This window comes from Heterocephalus glaber, unplaced genomic scaffold (assembly GCF_053883595.1).
Source record: "Heterocephalus glaber isolate CG9 unplaced genomic scaffold, H.glaber_assembly_v1.0 deba00001610, whole genome shotgun sequence".
Taxonomy (NCBI): Eukaryota; Metazoa; Chordata; class Mammalia; order Rodentia; family Bathyergidae; genus Heterocephalus; species Heterocephalus glaber.
This window is the reverse complement of record NW_028258381.1, coordinates 25,820,584-25,841,542: the sequence shown is the minus strand read 5'-3', so window position 1 is coordinate 25,841,542 and position 20,959 is coordinate 25,820,584. Positions and strand designations below refer to the sequence as shown.

The 20,959-nt window shown below is 39.6% G+C and overlaps 1 long non-coding RNA gene across 1 annotated transcript in view; it reads right to left on the bottom strand.

The window, feature by feature from the left end:
- Positions 1 to 20,959, bottom strand: part of LOC106008990 (uncharacterized) — a 160,816-nt gene that overhangs the window by 115,327 nt on the left and 24,530 nt on the right. Inside the window, exon 4 of the long non-coding RNA XR_015445481.1 lies at positions 2,193 to 2,280. This is a non-coding gene — a long non-coding RNA (uncharacterized LOC106008990). The remainder of the gene's footprint in view (positions 1 to 2,192; positions 2,281 to 20,959) is intronic.

The window sequence follows — 20,959 nt, the reverse complement described above, 5'->3', positions numbered from 1 at the left end:
AAATTAAAAAGAGAAATAAAAATATAAAGCAAAATTAATAAAACTGAAAATAAGAAATCAATAGAGAAAAGTAATGAAACCAAAATATTGTCTTTTGAAATGATCAGTACAATTAATATGCCTCTAGCCAGGCAAAGAAAAAAAGAAAGGACCCAAATGATTAATATCAGGAAAAAAAGAAAGAATATCACTAAAGAGCCCATGGACTTTAAAAGGATAACAAAGAAATACTATGATTTACACTAGGCCTATAAATTTGATAACCTAGATTAAATAAACATTACAGTAAAAGACATCGCCAAGAATGATGAAATAAGTATGTTCAGGGAGGTTCTTTAAGGGGCTTCTGGCAATGTGTCTTTCACTGTAATAATTTTTAATTTGGATATTCACCTTATTTTTCAATCACCCATCATTGATCAAACATTTATAGCCATTTCTGCCAAATAAAAACACAATAATGTGTCCTCATCATCATATTCACCAGATCTGACACCCTGAGACTTTTGTCCCAGAATCAAAACAACCATGAAATGTAAATGTTTTGAAATGATTTAGGACATTGAGGCAGCCAGGGCAGTGCAACTGAAGACACTCATGAAAAAGAACTTCCAGAACTGCTTCAAAAAGTGTGAGGGAGGATGTCCAAAGTGAGGGGCAGTATTTTGAGAGTCATTAATGATTTCTTTAAACATTAACCATATTTTGTGATTGCACTGCTTCTAATGATACATGTGTCAATTCTACAGAAAGATATAGGATTAAGAGGACCTAAATACTTAACACAAGTATTGTCAGAGCTGAAGACAGAAACTGACATCAATACAATCATAATGGGAGTCTTCAATGGGAGAATATGAATAGAACATCAAGAGAAAAATCAAAAACCAGCCATTTACACAGCACTACAGACCCCATAAACCTAAGCAATATATACAGAACTTTCTATCTAAAAGCAAAAGAATATACATCCCTCTCAAGTACAAATGAACTTCCTCGAGGATAGCTCACATGTTAGATCACAAAGTGAAACTTAAGAAAAAAATTTTAAATTGCAGTCATTCCTGACTATGGGAATGAAAATTATCTTTTCTGGCTCCAATGGAATGAAATTAGAAATGAGTAACAACAAGAAAATTAGAAATTTCACAAGCACAGAAAAATGAAACATCACATTCTTAGTTCAAAAAGGAAATCAAAAAGGAAATTTAAAAGTATCTTTAAACTAAAAAGAAATCACAATGTATCAAAATCTATGGCTTGCAGCAAAAGCAGTACGAAAAGGGAAATATATAGCAATAAATGTCTACATTATAAAAGATGAGAGATTTCAAGTAAGTAACCTAACTTGACATTCTGGAAAGACAAAAGTGCAGATATGGAAAACAGAAAGTGGTTGCCAGAGCTCAGGAGAGATGAAGGGTGAGAAAGAAGAAATGTGGTTATCAAGGGGCAACTGGAGGGACCCTTGTAGCATTGGAACTGTTCTGTTCCATTCCACAGACACTACTGCACCAGAGTTAATATCCTTGCTATGAGATTGGATAGAGGATTTGTACAATACCTTTGCAAGATATTACCACTGGGAACAACAATAAAGTGTATATGAAATCTCTCTATTATTTCTTGCATGTAAATCTATCAATATCTTAAAATAAAAAATATAGTTAAATATATATAATAAAAACAAAAATACATTGGGAGCAAAGAGGTGTGAGGAAGCTACAAGCCCATTTAGCAACACCAGGGACAGCAATATACAGAGTTCAAAGGCAATTTTAAAAAATCAGTGTAAACTCATGCTGGCAGAATAATTATTGTACAAAATCGGATTACTTAGAAATATGAGTAATTCCCAAATAATAAAAGTCAAAAGTGTTTGTCTATTAAGGACAAGCTTTGAGAGGGAGAAAAATAGAGAAGAAAAAAGGTAATTTCATACTAAATTCCTCTGTAGAGTTTTATTAATCTATGTGCATCACTTCAATTAATTTTTAAAATTAAGGTAGTACTGGACTACCTCTGAAGAATTCAACTGTATGTGTGTATCCTTGCATTACTGCTCATCTTTATTAGCAAATGGCTGGATTCAAGGAAGGCCTTGAAAGACATTTTCTCTCGACCTTTCCTTATCATAGATCAATTCCTTTGCCAGATCAGAAATAGAAACAAATGGGAAAAGTTCAACTTACTTCCTTCACCACATTTTGTTGAGTTCATGTCAACTCACTCATGGTTTTCAGTCCTCTGAGAATTCCCAGGAACATGCACTTTGTGCCCCTTAGGATGAACAGGAATGAAATTTCACATTAGTCATTCATTCCTGAAGCTTTAATCTCATCATTCTTTTTCAGCAGAGATCTCTTCACAAAGAGTCTAAAAGATCTTCTCATTCTGAACACATTTGAACACAATTTAAAATCAACTCATTAGTTCAAATAAAGTTATACAACAGCTTCTTCCTAATAGCCCTTCCTTTTGTTACCCAAGCATTTATGCACTTCATTAGGCTACAAATGCAAATCAAGACAGTTTCCCAGACCCTTGGTAAGGTGCCAGATGTAAGGATGCCATTGTTCTGCATCTGGGAAGGAGCCACTGCCAGGAGCAAGCTACTCTGAACCCACACTCCGCCATCCATCTGTGAACCCATGTTCCACCATCAGTGGAATTTTAAATGATCACAAAAGAAAGTTGAACTGAAAAAGACAAATGCAGAGAGAAAAAACAGGGGGCTTGTGGAACTGTGTTCATGGGTGTTATGCTCAGCAGGTAAAGCTGTGTCAGAAGTTTTACAGTTTAAGTCAAGTGAGATAGTATGTGTGCTGCAGCCTTGGAGTTTGGGGCTGGAAATCTGTTCCCTATGATAAAACAGAGAACAGTTCATATGTATGACATATTTTGATTATGGCCAGGCCAACTTTGCCAGTAATAATAGGGCATCCAATTTCTCATTTATTGATTATATTGCATTTGCCACAGCAGTCCAGTCTGCCATAAGATACCATTAGATGAGGCTTGTACAAGAAGCAGGACTCAAGGAGCAATATACAAAGAAACTCAGGGTACTTTCTTCACTATCCTTGCTATTGACAATCATTTTTCTCAGTATGACATATGTTCATATGTATGACAGAGTTCGCTAAATGTTTTTTCTCCAATCAAAGGCTTAATAAGCAATATTTTGAAAATAATGTTGGCTCCTTGCATAAATTCATACCCAGAAGGGAGTATGGCCACTGGAAAAACACTCTCTTTGTGTTTTAGAAAATTGGAATTTAGGAGCCAGGCCTGCTGGTGCACACCTGTAATCCCAGCACTCTGAGAGGCTAAGCCAGGAGGGTCACAAGCTTGAGCCCAGCCTGGGATCCTTTGAAGCATACAGAGAAAGAGAGATCCTGTCTCAAAATGAAAAATAAAAATAAATAATGGACTGGGGATGTAGCTCAACAGAAGTTCCCTGGTCCATTCCCCAGTATGGAAAAAAGAAAAGAAAGTTAGCATGAATCCTTTCCTTTACATTGCTGTACCACTGGGAGAAATAGGCGGTGGGTCTGAGTCTGCAGCATGAGGACCTTCCAAAAACCTTCCCCCATGCCAATCCTGCCTCCTTAAGGCTATGACACATCACCATCCTCTTTGCATCCCATGGAAATAGTTGTGCATACACAGGATGGTTTCCTCATCTTGGGGAAACAGACATTAACCTCAAGATGATGCATTATGTGGGCTAGGAAGTCCAATTTATTTCGCCATTGAATGTATGGCTTTACAAGTCATTTGGTTGAGCTAGAGGCCCTACATCTGGTTTGGTCCAACTCCAGCACATTAGGTTTCCCATCCTTCAGAGATCGCATCTGTGCATTTGAAATCCCTCGCCAAAATGCCACTATGAGGCTCTAGTTCTGGCTGGATATAGCACTCCTCCTAATCAGAACTGATGCTTTAATGGAAAGAAAGCAAGCATCAAGTCTCCAACAAATCCATTCTTTGGCACCTCTTTTAGCTTTTATTAAGACTGATGTGAACAGGGGTGATGTGAAGTCTAATAAATACAGAGGACAGAGAAAGTTCATGTTGGATTATGGCCAGGCCAACTTTGCCAGTAATAATAGGGCATCTAATTTCTCCTTTATTGATTACACTGTGTTTGGCAGAGCAGCCCAGTCTGCCAATAAGATACCATTAGACAAGGCTTGTACAAGAGGAAGGACTCAAGGAGTAATATACAAAGAAACTCAAGGTACTTTCTTCATTGTTTCGCTATTGACAATCATTTTTCTCAATTTTGGAAATAAAAAATTTTAAATATTAATGTGAACTTGGCCTTACAAGTTAAATGTCTGTGCATTCAGACGTGCTCACGTGAGTGTGGGCTTTGATACATGTACACATTTGTAAAATCTAATTCTTTGATAACTTGCTGCCCTGGTCATACTTCTTACCCCCACAGATCTTGCTATTGGAGGAATTCCTCCTGAGTTTTAACAGGAAAAATTTAGAACATTAAGTTCCATTAGCAGAGGTGATTAAGATATTCATTCACAGATTCTTGTTCATCCAACTTTAAAAAATTACAAACATTCACATTTGGACACTGTTGAAATTAAGGTTAATGTCTACTTATAAATTAATATTCTCTTCCAGAATCAGTATTTAGAGCTTAATGATCATGACTTCACCATTTTCATAGTTTCTGACCTACATTATGTTCAACTCATTCAGGAATATTTTAATACATTATTTGTTTAATACAGTGGCACAAACATCTTCTCAATAGGCCTGGATTTTATTCCCTCCTAAAGGCACAAAGAAAAGAAGGACCACTCTTTGATCCAGACCCAAAGGTGTAGACCATTGAGATATTACAGTTTGAAAATACACATGGGTTCTTTTTTGGTACACATTTGGTTTTCATTTGGTTGAAATAGTTTTGTAGCCTAATAAAAAAAAGAACTTACATTTTTATATAAGGAAGTTAACTGGCTGTGGCTGGACGGTTTTTCCTTTTTCACTTGGTTATTTTAAGTACATTATTACAGTAATGTTCAACACTCCATCAGAATAATGGCAACAAGCATTGGCTTGATTTAGGACCTTTTACTATTCATTCTCTAAAATGCCAAATTTGATGCCTACAGATGGTGCTATGGCCTACCTAAAACAAGAGACCATTTTCTAGAAACAGTAGGTCTTCTATAGCATAAGGTACCCAAGTACCAATCATTCCTTAACCAATGCCACAAAAAGAAAAATCAAATAGTTAAGCTGTTTCCATGCATAACACTTCTATGGACTCTAACCAAGTGAATGATTCTTAGGGATCTGAATCTTAGGAAATCTCCTATACAGAATAAGCTTAACTAATTTGAGTTCTTGAGCAAGGGGCATCTCACAGATCTATCAGAATTCAGCACATTTGACCATTCACACATTCCCAACTTTCAGGCTTAATTCAATCCTTAGGAGTTCCTAACCACAGGTGGAATCATTCTAAATATTTGTACCATATACTCATTCCCTAAAATAGCAACTAACAAACACCATCAGAAGAATTTTTAAATTCATGAGTTCCAAATACAACCCAGAACTGAGCATTTAGAATCCCCATGACCCAAGTATCTAAAGGTTTACCCTACCTATGCTTAGACATCAAATAAAGAAAGAATATAAAAGCAAATGTTCAGCAGAAAGCAAAAATCCCAAGAAATAAAATCCCAAAGAGACTATATCCCATAGGTCAATGTTCATCTCTCTTATTCGGGGAGGATTACAAGAACATATATTCTTCTTCACCCAACCTCTTAAGAAAGCAGACAATAAAAAAAAAATTTTTTTAATAAAAAACGAAAGCAGACCATAAGCACTAATGTGGGGGCAGGAAAACATCCCACCTACGTACAACAATGGTTGCCCATGAGTGTTGTGCATGTGACCAAACACTTCACAGGCCTCTCATCTTTGCACATTACTCAAGAAATAGTAAGACAGGGATTATTGATAGTAGCAAGACAGCTAGCATTTCTGCTTTAGATTAATTATTTGAGGATTCTGGAGGGTAAGTGACTTGCCCAAGGACACCTAAATTAGAAAGGAGAGCTTGAAGTGCTTTGAAGTGAGGCTGAATTATGGCCATCTGTACACTGGAGAAAAAGGGAAGGGAATCAGACCACTTTCCTCATAGCTACTCCCTCTGTGACCATCTTTCTTTTTATTTCCTACTAACACCCATGTGGCAAAGGAGTGAACCAGATGGAGCTATGGGAAGGAATCAGGGGAAGTAGATGAGTGGGGAGGGTTTCCTCAGTCCCAGAATTGTCTGTGCCTGATCTGGGAGTGCGTGGTGATTCTTGCACCTGGCCAGCATCATCAGTGCTCCCTAACTAACTCACACACTCTGCCCTTTTTCTAGTCTTCAATGTTTCCTTCCACCATTTTCAAGTGGAGGGCAGCTTGGGGTGCTTGGGTTTTCCTCTATCAGTCTCCTGCATGGTGCTCTGAAATGTAAGAATTTATCCAGAATCATCTTGCCAGTGGCTCAGCCCACCGGATTTTGTGACTTTGTTGTTACTTCCTGCTTGCCTCTCCTCCCTATTGAATGTGATCATACTTCTCCTTCTCTACTGGAAGGAGCTCAGAAGGAGCCAAATTATTGGCCCTGTGTTCATAGTAAAGTCCCCAAAACAGTTTCTGACACACAGGAGGTGCGTGATACTCGTATGTTGAGTTAGTGACTGAAAAAATGAATATAGCTAGTGATTAGCAAACAAACAGGGACCCCATTGCTATGGTCTAGAGGAGGATGATCTGTTGAGACAGGTTCTGTGGAAGAAAGAGCCAGTCATTCCTGGCACATGATACTTGTCATCCAGCAGAAGGAGGCTCTGGTCATTATTGTCACTTGGGGAGCCAGACTCAGCAGCAGCTTCCATCCCTCTCTGGGGCTCTTTGTTTAAAGGTGTGGAACTGGGAACTCATCCTCTGATCTAGAAGTGAAACACACCAGTGTCAGCAGCCACTGACCCACTGTATCTCAAAAGGTCAGGAATTACAAACCTCCCATGGCCTGTACTGCAGAGAGCTGGGAATATCCAGTGAACAAGACAGCACTGAATGGGAGCACTGACAAGAAATGGAACAGTCACTGTGAAGTGCCAAAGTGCAGTGTGGAGATTCAGAACACTACAGCCATGAAAGGGTAAGGAAGGGAATATCTAAGGTCAAACAGCCAAGGGTGGTGGTGCACACCTGGAATCCCAACACTCTGGGAGGCTGAGGCAAGAGGATTGCAAGTTTGAGGCCAGCATGGAAAACTTAATGACTCAGCAAGACCCAGTATCAAAAACAGAAAGATAGAAAGATGGGAGGAAAGAAAGGTAGGTCTAGGATGCAGCTCACAACAAAGGTCCTCAACTCAGTCCCCAGCACTGCAAAAGAAGAAGTGGAGGAGAAGGAGGAAAAGGAAGAAGAGGAAGAAGAAAAGGAGGAGGAAGAGGAAAAGAAAAGAAGAAGAGGAGAAACAGGAGGAAGAGGAACAGGAGGAAAGGGGAATAAAAATGAAAAAGAAAGGTCAAACAGGCTTCATGCAGCCCAGCATTCTTTTGTAAGCTGTTCAAGGCAAGATTTGTCTTGTGGTGACAGCCACACTGTGTAGCACAGTAACTGACACATAGGAAAAACTAAAAAAGTATTTGCTGGATGAAGGATCACACAAATCATGAATTCTGCAGACACAGGAAGGCTGGCCATTGCTACTTCTATCTGAAATGATGTTGTTCCATGGAAGGGTGTGAGGTTTGTACATAAGCCAACCAAAAAAAAGAAAGAAAGAAAGAAAATAGCTCATTTGTCTTTTGTTTCCCTGGAGTTTAAAAATGTGGCTCCTCAGAGTTACACAGACAAGATTGCTGAAAACCAATATATTGGACAATAGGCCACAATCCTAAGGCCTGGGACTTCTGCCATGTGACAACTACCCACCGGTCCTGGAAGCTTTTCTGCCTCCTGAGACAGGGGCCTAGATTGAGTGGTCCCCAGCCCTGGTCTCCTTCCAACTTTGAGACACTGCTGCTTTCTGATCCTGGGTTTGGCTTTAGCACTGAGTTCCATTATATTTCTGAGGTCATTGTTTATTCTACCACATGATTGTAGCAGCCGCATTTTATAAGTGAAGGAATAAAAAATAAGAAAGTTCATGGAGAGTCCTGCCTCACACCCTGGCTTCCCAGCAAGGGCTGGTTTTGAAAGTGAGCCTGAGATTAGCTTGCAGAAGAGGCCAAGACTGCTCCATGTGGCACATGACTGCGAGGAAGGTCCTCAGGCATGGCATTGTGCATGTCTTCTGACATATAAAGCCAAGGTGCTCTGAAATTCCTGCTCAAGTTTTAAAAGGAGAGAGAATAAATACCAGGTGTGATCAAAATCTACAGTGCATGTTAAATTTTTTTAAATTACAATAAAAGATACTTCGCCATTAATCCTCCTCTAAATCCTCCCCTTTTTCAAATACACTTATCTCATCATCCTTGCCACTTTCTGAAGCAATTGTGGAAGTTTTCTTCTGTGTCTTTATGAGGGGTGGTAAAAATTAGTGAATCCTGCTTGCTGAGTACCATCCATGGGAAAAGCAGGCTTGTAAAAATGAGGGTTTTAGGGCATGTCCTCATCCACTTTATTCACTGGATCTAGCACCTTGTGACTTCTGGCTCTTCCCCAAAGTCAAAATGACCATAAAAAGTAAAGATTTTGAATCAATTCAGGGCATCAAGGCAGCCATAACAGTGCAACCAAAGACTTCAGGGAAGAGGACTTCCAGAAGTGTGTCAGAAAGTGGCAAGAACAATGGGATAAATGTGTTCACAGCAAGGGGGAGTGTTCTGAGGAAGATTCATGGCAATGCATCTTTTACTCTCATAATTTTTTTAAAAGTCCACTGTATTTTTCGATCACATCTAGTGTGAATCTGTGCCTCAAATTTGAAGGCTGCTCCAATTTGGACAGAAAGCTCCCTCTGCTGGCTCCAGCACTCCTAGTCTTCTTGTTAATCAAGGACCCAATTCTCCACCTGGGCAGGTCCCCTGAGGAGGCCAGACAAGGTACCAGAAGGGAAACCAAAGGATACAGGGCAGCACCACTTGGCCTTGGGCCAGGGAAGGCAATGCTACTGACAAATGCTGAGCCACTTTCTCAATAAAAGGTCCAGAAATGGATACATGATACAGCATCTGTAATTAACACTCCAATCATCTCTGCCAGCATTTCACACACTGTAAGGCATTTGGAGTACATTTTATGTTTGTGTATAGTTTTCTTAGGAACTTCTAGGAAATAGGGACCCAAATGAAAGCTCAGCTCAGTGAGCCGCCAGCGTTACAGACAGTGCTTATTTGGAATGAACTCCCTCTCCGTGGTGGAGATAATGATCCTGGCTCAGAGCTCCCCCGATGGCCCAGGGATGTGGAGGAAAACAATCTGTTTAGTGGAGGAACAGGAGGCGTCTGTCATCTGAATGGCTGTTCCAGCAGAGGTCAAAGCACACCACATCCACAGTGTCACGTATACCACATGCACACCCCCCATACACGCACATAAACCACACACACATGCGCAAACCACACACAGAGCCAAACACAGGAACACTAAAAGTCACACACAGGCACACATATTCACATATCATACACACGCTGTACACACAGTCACATCCACTACAGACACACACCACACACACACATTCCTCGAACACATTGTGCAACACATACCCCATACACACACCACACATAACACACATCCATACACTCACAGTCACACACATTACACTTGCACACAGAAGCGCTTACAGATCACACCACACACTCATACTCACATCACACACACAGTCACGTGTGAACAGACCACACACACAAAATAAACCACCTGTTTATAATTCAAAGCTTTAAAGTTAGCATGTTCATATTAAAAATTAGAATTTAAGAGGCTATACCGCACTTGCCCAGTATGTAGAAGGTCCAGGGTTCAATCCCCAACACCACAAAAAATAATTACTCTACATCCTGCTCACTCCAAAAGATGTTTGAATTATGCCTTCTGACGGTTTTGACATTCCTGAGTAACTCATTTCTTAAGAGGTCACTCCAACCTCTGAAACAGCTTATGCAGGGAGGAGGGTGCCAGAAATCGCTTGGCCTAATGAGGGTAGTTTTGTAAGTAGCTGAAGAAGGTGAATAATGATTTGATTATATTTTCCAGAGTTTGGGCAACTGTCTCTAGCCCTCAAACACTTCTCCTACTTTCTTTTTTCATACCTGAATACAGAATTTAAGATCTCCTTTATTTTAACCTAAAGCCACACAGGCTTTAAATAATTTTTATAAATATTTAGAGTTCTAGAGTCATTCATACCCAGAACATTGAATCTCAGATTGGAAAAGCAAGAATCACCTGAAGGGTTTGCCAAAAACAAGTGCTTGGTTCCCCTGACAACTCTTAGCTGAGACTGAAGAATGGTGATTTTTTTTTCTGTCGTGGGTGATTTGATTACAGACGACACTTTAGGAAACAAATACTGCATGAGCTCAATTAGAGGTAGAACCTGAAATAGTGAAACTCACAGGAGCAGAGAGCACAATGGAGATTGTCAGAGGCGAAGGTGGGAAGATGTTAGTCAATGGATACAGGACTTCAAGTGTGCAAGGTGAAGAAGCTCTGGGAATCTAGTGTACAACATGGCACAGCTGACTATACTACACATGCTTGAAGCTTGCTGAGAGGGTAGGCCATTAAAGTAATGTGAAAGGTGATGTGTGTATTAATTAACTGGATTTTAATGAACATTTCACAATGTATACAAGAGGTAAAAGACGTGATTAATGTTTAAATTTTTTTAAATTTATTACAGTGAAAGATACATCTCCAAGAATGAATAAGTGTGCTCAATGTGAATGGAGTATTTTGAGTACTTTTAGCAGAATTAATGGCAATGTGTCTTTTATTATAATAAAAAATTTAATTTAAATATTCACCATATCTTTCAATCACCTTTTGTTAACCATTTACAGCAGTTTCTGTCAAAAAAAAAACAAAAACAAAACACCATGATGGTATGTCCTCATCCACCTTATTCACTGGATCTGGCACCATGCAACTTTCTGACTCTTCCCCAAAGTCAAAATGACTGTGAAAGGTAAATGTTTTGAATCCATTCAAAGCCATGACAACCCAACTAAAGAAGGAAAGAGAATTTCCAGAACTGCTTCAGAAAGTGGCAAGAACAATTGGATAACTGTGTTTGAAGATGGGGTTATTGAAGGGGGTTCACAGCAATGTGTCTTTTACTGTGTAATACATTTTTTTAATTTAAACATTCACCGTATTTTTCAATCACATCTTGTATGTATACCAAAACATTAAATTATATACCTGAATATATACACAATTTTATTGTTCATTATACTTCAAAAAAAGGCTTAGACCAAGAGGCTATGAGAGTCTCTCATAAGAAAATGTTGGATGGAGGGAAGGGATAGGGTATGTGATCTAAAGTGAAGTTGGAGGACAGTGACAACACCAAGAGGAAGAAGGTTCTAGAGAGAAGAGCTTTGAAATTGCTGAGGAGATACTGTATCCTGTTATGTTCTTACTAAACAAGGACATGGTTTTGTGCCATTAATGATTAGTGGTTGCTCATCATTATTCCTACTTACTGAGCACTATGCCATGATTCTCCTGTCATGAATGCCCTCACATTCTTATGAGGAAGGTATGAATCCCTCCATTTTACAAACAGAAAACCTAGGTTTAGTGTCTGAGCCAGGATTAAAGAGATTTGCTCTGAGGAAAAGTCTATACTGCTTCTGGCCTAATAGGGCTGCTCCTATAGCCAGGGATGGAGTTTATGGTGGATATCATGGGATGTCAACTTGACTGCCCTTGGGATTCATTGGCAGAATTGCTGGGGCACACTTCTAATGGTCTCAGTGGGTCATGGAGACATGGCCTTGGAGTCTGTGTCTGGCCCCTGGCCCCCTCATATCTGGTACAGTTCTCCTGTTCCCAGCCACCATGAACTAAGCAGCTTTGCTCCACCATTCCCTTCTGCCATGATGTTCCTGTCTTGGAGCCAGCTGATCATGGACTGAATCCACAGGGAATGTGAGACAAATTAAGCCTCTCCTCCTTAAATTGTGAGTGTTGAATATTGTATCTCAGTGACAGGAAAGCTAATACAAATTTATTATAATTTTTTCAATGTTTTTAAATCACTAATAGGAATTAATTCTGATAATGCCAGAGCAGTGTCTTATAAATGCTGGGACTTTCTCCATAGTCATCTTTAGTTCCTTTCATTTAAGGATAGAGATTCTGAAGGTTAAAACAGGCCAGTAACATGAAGCAGCATCACTCACCTGATACTCAAGCTCCGCCCCCCCACCCCACCTCACCCACACACACACAGCTGGAGAACAGCAGGACCAAGAGACAGCACATGTTCTGGAAAAGACTCAAAATTCACGTGCAAGTATTCACAGCTTCACTGAGGAAATAACTATATGTATATTTTCATATATAATTCTATAACTACCTCCAGGTTTGTAAGTGAAGAAATATTCATATGTCAATATTTTAATTACATTGTATAGTTCTTCCCTTGAATATGTTTGCTTAATTTAAAAAAAATAGTTGTGGTAATCCCAGGACTCTGAGAAGGTGAGGCAGGAGGACTGCAAATTGCAGCTGAGCCTGGGCAACTTAGCAATTTAGCGAATCTCTGTCTCAAAAAATTTTTTTTAAAAAAGAGGGCTGGAGATGTAGTTCAGTATAATGGCCTTGAGTTCAATCCCCAGGACTACTAAAAAATGTTCTACAAGTTCTCAAATTCCAGCATCCATAAAATACAGATGAACCAAGTGGACCTACTGTTTGTCCCAGGAAGCCTTGTGCTATAAAGACTTCGCATTTGAAGCCTTCCTGAGAGGAAATGGGCTTTTGATTTTACTGTCTCCAGGAAGAATGTCCCAGCACTCAGAGGTTTGCTTTCCATTTAAAAATCCATTTATCAAAGTTGCAAATTCAGAATATTTAGTTCTCCCTTACACTTTTACATTTAATCTATACATCTTACTCTCGGGTGTAAGTCACTTGAGAGAGACCTTTCGTTCATGTTTGATTCTATTTACAAACTTCACTTTAAAGTTCCAAATAGGTAAATGGCATTTAAAATATTCAGACTATTGACTTCCTTTTAATCATTTGATTGAACAACCTTTTCCTACCTATGTAAATGTTACAATATGAATTTAATAATTAAACTTACAAAGAAAAACTTCATTTTTTCTAACATGATCTAATATCATTTATTTACATTGGAGCAATTTTAACTTAGAAATGACAAATCAATTAATCCCACATTTTAAATTTATTGACAGGGTTGAGTTATTCTAATAAGCTAAATCTTATAAACGTATTCAGATACCTTGTTACAAAAATATTAACATTAAGTTTTGATTCTATTACAATTTTTTGTCACAATACTGGGAATCGCTAGGCAAGGGTTGTACCACTGAGCTACACCCCAAGCCCTTTTTAAATTTCATGTTGAAACGGTCTCACTACATAGCTCAGGCTGACTTCAAATCTGCCACCCTCCTGCCTCAGCCTTCTGAATAACTGAAATTACAGGCATGGGCCACCTTGTCCAGCAGAACCTTTTTTTTATAGTCTATGGGCCCATTTTGTACTCAACAACTACCCATGAAATGAACCTGGTAGAAGTTGTCCAGGTTAGGCCTGCATATTTGTCTATGAATTGCAATCTTAGTGAACTACAATTATTTTTGTAGAAGAGTAAATTATCATTGTAAAGCTTTCTATTGTTCATTAACAGACTTTGTGGGCCTTTGTGCTTAGCCAAAGGCAATTTTCCCAGGCTTAATTGCTACTGACAAGTCTGAGGCTTGGGAGAGGGATGGACACTGGACTGACTTGCTCAGCATCCACTGCAGGCTCGTCTCATGGGCCCTCACTGCAGAGGTGAGTGGCCAACCACAGGTTCCTGAGCTCCTCTGTGACTAGGGTTCAGCAAGTGGGAACCTCAGCAGGTGTGGATGAGTCCGAGGGTTCCTGCAGCAGGTGCCTGAAGAGGATGGTGTTTTAGAAGGTGATGGTGAAGTACATCATGCTGGTTCTTTCACCTGACATCCCAGATGTGGGGACTTTTGAGCCTTCTGCAGTGACAGAAGCAGAGACCAGTGACGTCTTAACTTTGGTGGTGGTGAGAACGGGTGATGATGATGGTGATGATGATCATGGTGATGATCATGGTGATGATCGAAATGATAATGGTGGTGAAGATCAAGATGGCGGTGTTGGTGATGGTGATGAGGATGTTTTCTTCTCACTTCCACTCCAGTGTTTCATCTATTTTTCCCCCACGTGTGGTGAAATCCAGAAAAGTGGTTTTCGGTGAAGGGTGATTCTTAGCCTCCCAGGAGGCACTGGGCAACATCCAGAGATATTTTGATTGTCAGAAATGGGCATGAAGCAGGATGGAGTGGAGGCATGACTGGTATCTACCATAGAGAGGTCATAGATGGCACCAAACATCCTGCAACACACAGGGCAGCCTCCACAGCAAGAGCTGTCCAGTTCAAAGCGTCTTCCGTGCTGAGGCTGAGAAACCCTAGCACCATACAAAGGGCTCAGTGTATTCACTAAGTGACTTTGATCTGGGAATCTGCCTGTATTTGACACCACAACATGAAGAGATAATGAATGAGAAAGTCGCAGAGAGGCAGAGCCTGAGAATATTGTAGGGAACAGAAAATTTATTAGTTAGCAGGTCACTTGTTTCCATTTAATTTTAATGAGTGATTCTAATTTTCCAATGCTAATTTTTCTGCACAGGAAGAGTGGTCCTAATTTGTCCTAAGAGAGGAACATTGAGGAAATTTTGACCATTATAAATCTGTTGACATTCCATAGATGGTCACTACTCAAATGTGATTTAGAAGCCAATGCCATTGGTACTGCTTGAGAGTTTGTTAGCAGAGCTTTTAAACAACATTCTCATTGTGAAAAGAGAAACACGCAGGAGACTAGAATGCACATGGAAAATGTACTGCCCAGGTAACACCGACAGGTGTGTGTGTTTCAGAAGGAGAACTTTTAACTGGCACGGGGCCTGAAGGTTGAATTGGCTGGTTTCATACTTTCAGCAACCTGCCTGATTAAACGCAAAATTTCAAAATCAGACATATCAGTACATCTTCAGATCTGCTCTGCTTTTATATCTGATTGCCACTTAAACAGCAGTGGCCTGGAACACATCAATCCTTTCTTTCTTCCCCAGTTAAGTATTTAATGATCTGCAAATGAGCTTGGAGAAGATGCCATTTAGAGACCCAGTGGTCCTTTTCTCCTGTGAGTCATTTCACCCTTATTGTTTCATTTTGTAAGAAAGAAGCATAGATGCCAGTGTTGGGTGTGAGGATGTAAAAGGTCCTTTTGGTAGACAGGCACCCCCACCAGACAGGCAAACCCTGGGACTGAAGGAAGTACCCTCCCAGCTAACTGCCTGTGACGCCTGTGTCTCTGTCCACAGAGGCTCTGTGGACAGCACGCCTTGGTGACCCTCTGTTTGTCCCTTCCCAGATCATATGCAGGCTGTGGTTCCACATCACAAAAATCACTCTGGAGGCAGCAGATATCTGTCAAGGAGGAATAGGACAATACTAGAGGAAAAGAAAGAGTCTCCAAACCTTGGTCCATGGACCCCGGGTGTCTCATATAGCATTCTCCCGGGTGGAGGGATAGCTGAGTCGTAGGCTTATGGGAGCCTCCATCTGCCCTCCAACTGGAGTACATGCATCTGTTTGTTTTAGAGATTAAGTGCTCAAAACTTCATTTGAAAAATGTACTCTATTGCCTATAAGAAAAACTTGAAGGGGCCGGGGATTTAGCTCAGTGGTTTCACCACCTGCTGTGCAAGCACAAGGACCCAAGTTCAATCCACAGTACCAAAAAACAGAAAGAAAGAAAAACTTGAGGGACATGGGACCAAGTGATTGCTAAGATCTAGATAAGTTGCATCGCTGGATAACCTAAAGTAACCAAATATATGAACAACAAATAACCAAATGACCACTAGTAATAGCATATGAACAACTAGTACCCAAACAATATGGACAACTAGTAACAGACATAGGGATAACTGGTAACAAATATATGGACAACTAGTAAAGAAACATATATACAATTAGTAACCAAACATATGGACAACTAGTAACAAACATATGCACAACAAGCATATGAAAAATGTTTTCCCTTAATCAAACACAATTTTATTTTTCCTGCCAGGGATTTTTTCCATTATTTTATTATAAACAAAATTTTAAAGCACTCACAGCTCACTGGGATGAATAAAAAAAACATTTATGCATATGTAGATGAGGTTTTTTGTTAGTTAGTTTGTTTTATCGTACAGGGGAACGAACTCGGGACCTTGTGTTTGCGAGGCAGATGCAGGAACCACTGAACTAAATCCCCGGCTAGATGAGGTTTTAAGGTGGTAAAAAATTTGTATGAGTAATTGGAAAATATGTATCAAAATCTATAAAAACATATGTTTGCTAATAGAGAAATTTCACAACCCTTTATCAGTCCAATGATTTAAATACAAAATGACTAAAAATTGCATAATTTTCTGTTAATTTTTATAAAATAATATAATAGGAAATATAAAAATGACCATTTCATCAAATTTATTCAATACAGGAACCAACTGGTTGACTTGACACCTGCCCAAGCGATGCTCAGGACAGTCAGTACATAAACACGTTCACTGACAGAGGGACACTCAGGGTAAACTGATAAGTGGTTAAACTCTTTCATAGGGAGATAATTCAAAATTGATTCAAAAATCACATATACTAACATTTATTACACTATTTCCTAAATTAGAAAAAAGGAAACCATCTAAACATCTAAAATAGTATAATTAATGAAGTATAATTATAATTACTATGTAAAAGCAGAATAAATACTTATGATGCCATGTTAAGATAAATAAAACTTTTAAAGTGTATAACTTACTTTGAAAGTGTATAACTTAGGAAGTGTATTACTTCCTAAGATTTTATTATGTATAAAAAGAATGCTCACAGTGGTTGCACAGTTGTTGAAATTATCATGGGTCTTTTTTCTTGTCACTGTCTTCTGAGTTTGGTACAATTTGGATAATATCCTGCTTTTACAATAAAAATAAATATTTTAAAGGATCTTAACAGACTTAAGGGCCTACCTTAAAGATATATTTGTAATCTTTTATATAAGGGTCACTGTCTAGGAGGGAGGGAGGAAGACAGGGAAAGGGAGGGCAAAGGGGAGGGAAGGAGAGGGGAAAGGGGAGGGAAGGGAATGGAAGAAATAAAATAGATCTCACTAACAAAGAATTCAGTATGGTAAGGTCGGAAAGGGAAGTATATCTAAATACATGCAACGAAGGGGGCCCAGCAGTTGAAGGAGCTAATTCTGATCCCTGAGGTGAGCTTTGAAACATATTATATACATATTAAGGTCATGACACATAAGAATACTTCTACCCAGCTTCATTGCTTTGTAAAATTGACACTCTCCTCCCCTCAGCACTCTTTTTTTTAAATTAATTCTATTGGTACATTTAAGGTATGCAATATAATGACATTCATCTTTGGACATTTGCACCTTTACGTAATCCATCTTGGTTCTTATTTTTTTTCCTCCTTCTCCTGCCCTCCCATCAACCCCTCCATCCCTCCCTATCTACAAAGACTTTGTTTCCATGTTTTCTTTTTTTCTCATATTAATTCCATTCCCTTCTTTCCTTTCCCCCACCCCTCCCACTTCTTCTTCCCCTTTGCCCCTTTTCTTCCTATTTCTCTTTATCTATTAAACCTTTTAGTCCTTATTTACACTTTCAGTTTCTCACACTAGAGAAACTATTCAGTATTTACACATGTGTGTCCTATTTATTTCACTTAAGCGTATCACCTCAGGGCCGGGGATTTAGCTCAGTGGTTACGCTGCCTGTCTCAAAAGAGCAAAGACCCAAGTTTGATCCCCAGTACCACAAAAAAAAAAAAAAGAAAAGAGTATCACCTCAATGTGCATCCATTTAGCTATAAATGTCTCTAGTTTCTCATTCTTTATGGCTAATACTCCATTTTATTAAAAAAAAAAATTTTCTTTATCCAGTCTCCAGTTGATGAGCATTTGGGCTGCTTCCAAGTTTTAGCTATTACAAATTGTACTGCTATGAACATGAGTGCACATATATCACTGTGGTATGATGCTTTTAATTCTTTGGGGAAGATCCCCAGCAGGGGAATAGCTGGGTCAAATGGGACTTCCAGTCCTAGTTCTTTGAGGTATCTCCATACTGATTTCCACAGTGGTTGCACCAGTCTACACTCCCACCAGCAGTGGAGCAGGGTTTCTCTTTCCCCAAACCCCACCAGCATTTCTTATTCGTTGATTTCATGATTACAGCCATTCTTTCTGGGGTGAGGTGGAATCTCAGTGTTGTTTTCATTTGCATCTCTCGAATGACCACTGATGTTGAACATTTTTTCATGTATTTATTTGTTATTTGTACTTCTTTGTCTTAGAAATGTCTGTTCATTTCAGATGCCCATTTTGGGATTGGGTCTTTAAATTTGAGAGGTCTGATATTTTTAAAGTTCTTTATAGATTCTAGAGAGTAGACCTTTGTCTGAGGAACAGCAGGTGAAAATTTTTTCCCCCATTGTGGGGTGTCTCTTCACTCTGTTGGTGGTTTCTGTTGCTGTGGAGAAGCTTTTTGACAAGAAGAGATCCCACTTGTTGATTGTTTGTGCTAGTTCATGGGGCAACTGAGGTTCTGTTCATAAACCTGAACACTCTTATACTCACAAAAGATATGAGTGCTGGGGGAGGACTTGGCTCCAGTAGAGGGATTTATGTGGGCCAATGTTCCAGTCTTACAGAACTCTGGGACTGAAGAATGTACCTTCCCAGCTAACCACCTGTGATGCTGACCCAGCACCGCATGGGCATGCTGTCCAACATGCACAGACACCCATAGGAGGATACTGGTTTTTGCCAAAAGAGTTTTATGGAAGAAGACAAGAGGTATGTTTAAATCTGCCTCATGGATTGGCCATAAAGAGCTTAAAAGAGCTTTTGGGAGCTAATGAGACTGATAATGTCTTGGGTCTTGTGACTTTCGAAATTTTTACTATTTTAGTCCCATGTGGTAATGTTACTGTCAGCACCCTCACTTTTGACTTAGGCCTCACAGCTCCGAGTCCTGAATCTAAGGTTCTGTTGGTCTGAGACTGAGTTCCAGGCAGCTTGAGGTCATCCTTAGGTCAGAATTTAAGGTACCTCCTGGGACATTTTTCCGTGAAACATCTTACACAGCAGTTAGAAATGAGGATGTTACCTTAAAATGCTTAGCAGCAGAGAAAGAATGAGCTCCATTCCCATTTGGGGATTTTAGGAGGGGAAAGTAGAATGCTCAGTACAGTCAGAGAGGTAAAAGGCACAAAGGGTTGGTTCATGTGAATGAGAGGAGGCCACTGTGTCTGTGAGCTGGTGATTATCAAAGTTAGGAGTCTGTCTTCCATGGAGCCTTGGAGACAAGTCTCATTCTTTTGATGATTACCTTCTTGGGCTTAGCTCTCAGGTCCTTGAGAGAAGCTTCTCAATTGTGAGGTATGCGTATATAAGATAGGAAGCCCCTTGGGTAGGTACTTACCTGGCAGTAAATTGTGGCCTATTGCATGAAGGCTGGTTTCAACAGGAACAAATATGGTGCCATGGTGAAGAATCCAGGAGACATGGACATGGCCCTGTTAGCTTAATGCTTATAACATGTACTCTCCACCTGAATCCATAAGTTGAAGGATTTTTATGTTTGCTACTAACTTGTTGATAGATGAAGAATGGAAAGATGCTTAGCTTAACAAATTAAAGACTGAAAAATTGTTAGACCTTCATGGAATAAAGACCAGCAAGTACTCATCTGCTTCTTTGTCCAGACTTCTTGCTCATGATCTGTTTGTTTCATACTGGCATGATAGGTGATTCGATTAGGAATAGATTAACTAATTGTTAACTAAGATTGAAATCTCCAGGGTACTATTTTGGTGTAGAAAGAAGTAATCTACATTAACTGCTACATTTACTGTGTGTTGGTCACTGTGCTGGACTCTTCACAGATTAAATTCATTAAGCTGGAAAAAGAGGATCTATGTCAATCTCTATTAAACAAATGTATGAGGTATGTGTTAGTAACTGCATTTTACAAATCAAAAAACTGAGACTCAGAGAGCTTAATTAAGCTGACCATCACACACTATAATAAATGGCCTGCTATGAACAGGAAGTGGTCCGTCAGAATCCTGATGCCTCTGGTCTTTCTACCAAGTCAAGTGATCAACCAGAGTCAAATTGGATTCCAAGTGTACCCAGCATCCTAGGCAGAGCTGACTGGCTATACTGACCCGGAAGCATCAGTTGGGCTGTACAAAGAAAAAAAGCTGGGCATGGTGGCACACACCTATAATTCCAGCCATGTGGGAGGCTGAGTCAGGAAGACCACAAATTGAAGACTGTTCTGGGCAACTTAGCAAAACCCTGTCTCAAAATAAAATAAAAGGACTGACAATGTAGGTCAGTAGTAGAATGCATGCTTGCTGGGCATGCACAAGACCCTGGGTTCAATCCCCAGGAGAGAGAGAGAGAGAGAGAACAGAGACAGTTTTAGTAAGCAAGGCAGATTGCTGCTTGACCTTACAGCAGATCTGCCAGTTGGTTGATTCAGCCTTGGTTCCCTTGTCTCATTCTTACATGTTAAAAAGCAGCATCAAGAAACCAGATGCTGGGCCAGGAGAAATCTGAGATAAACCTTAAACATTGGCCATATCAAATTGCAACAAAGATCCAG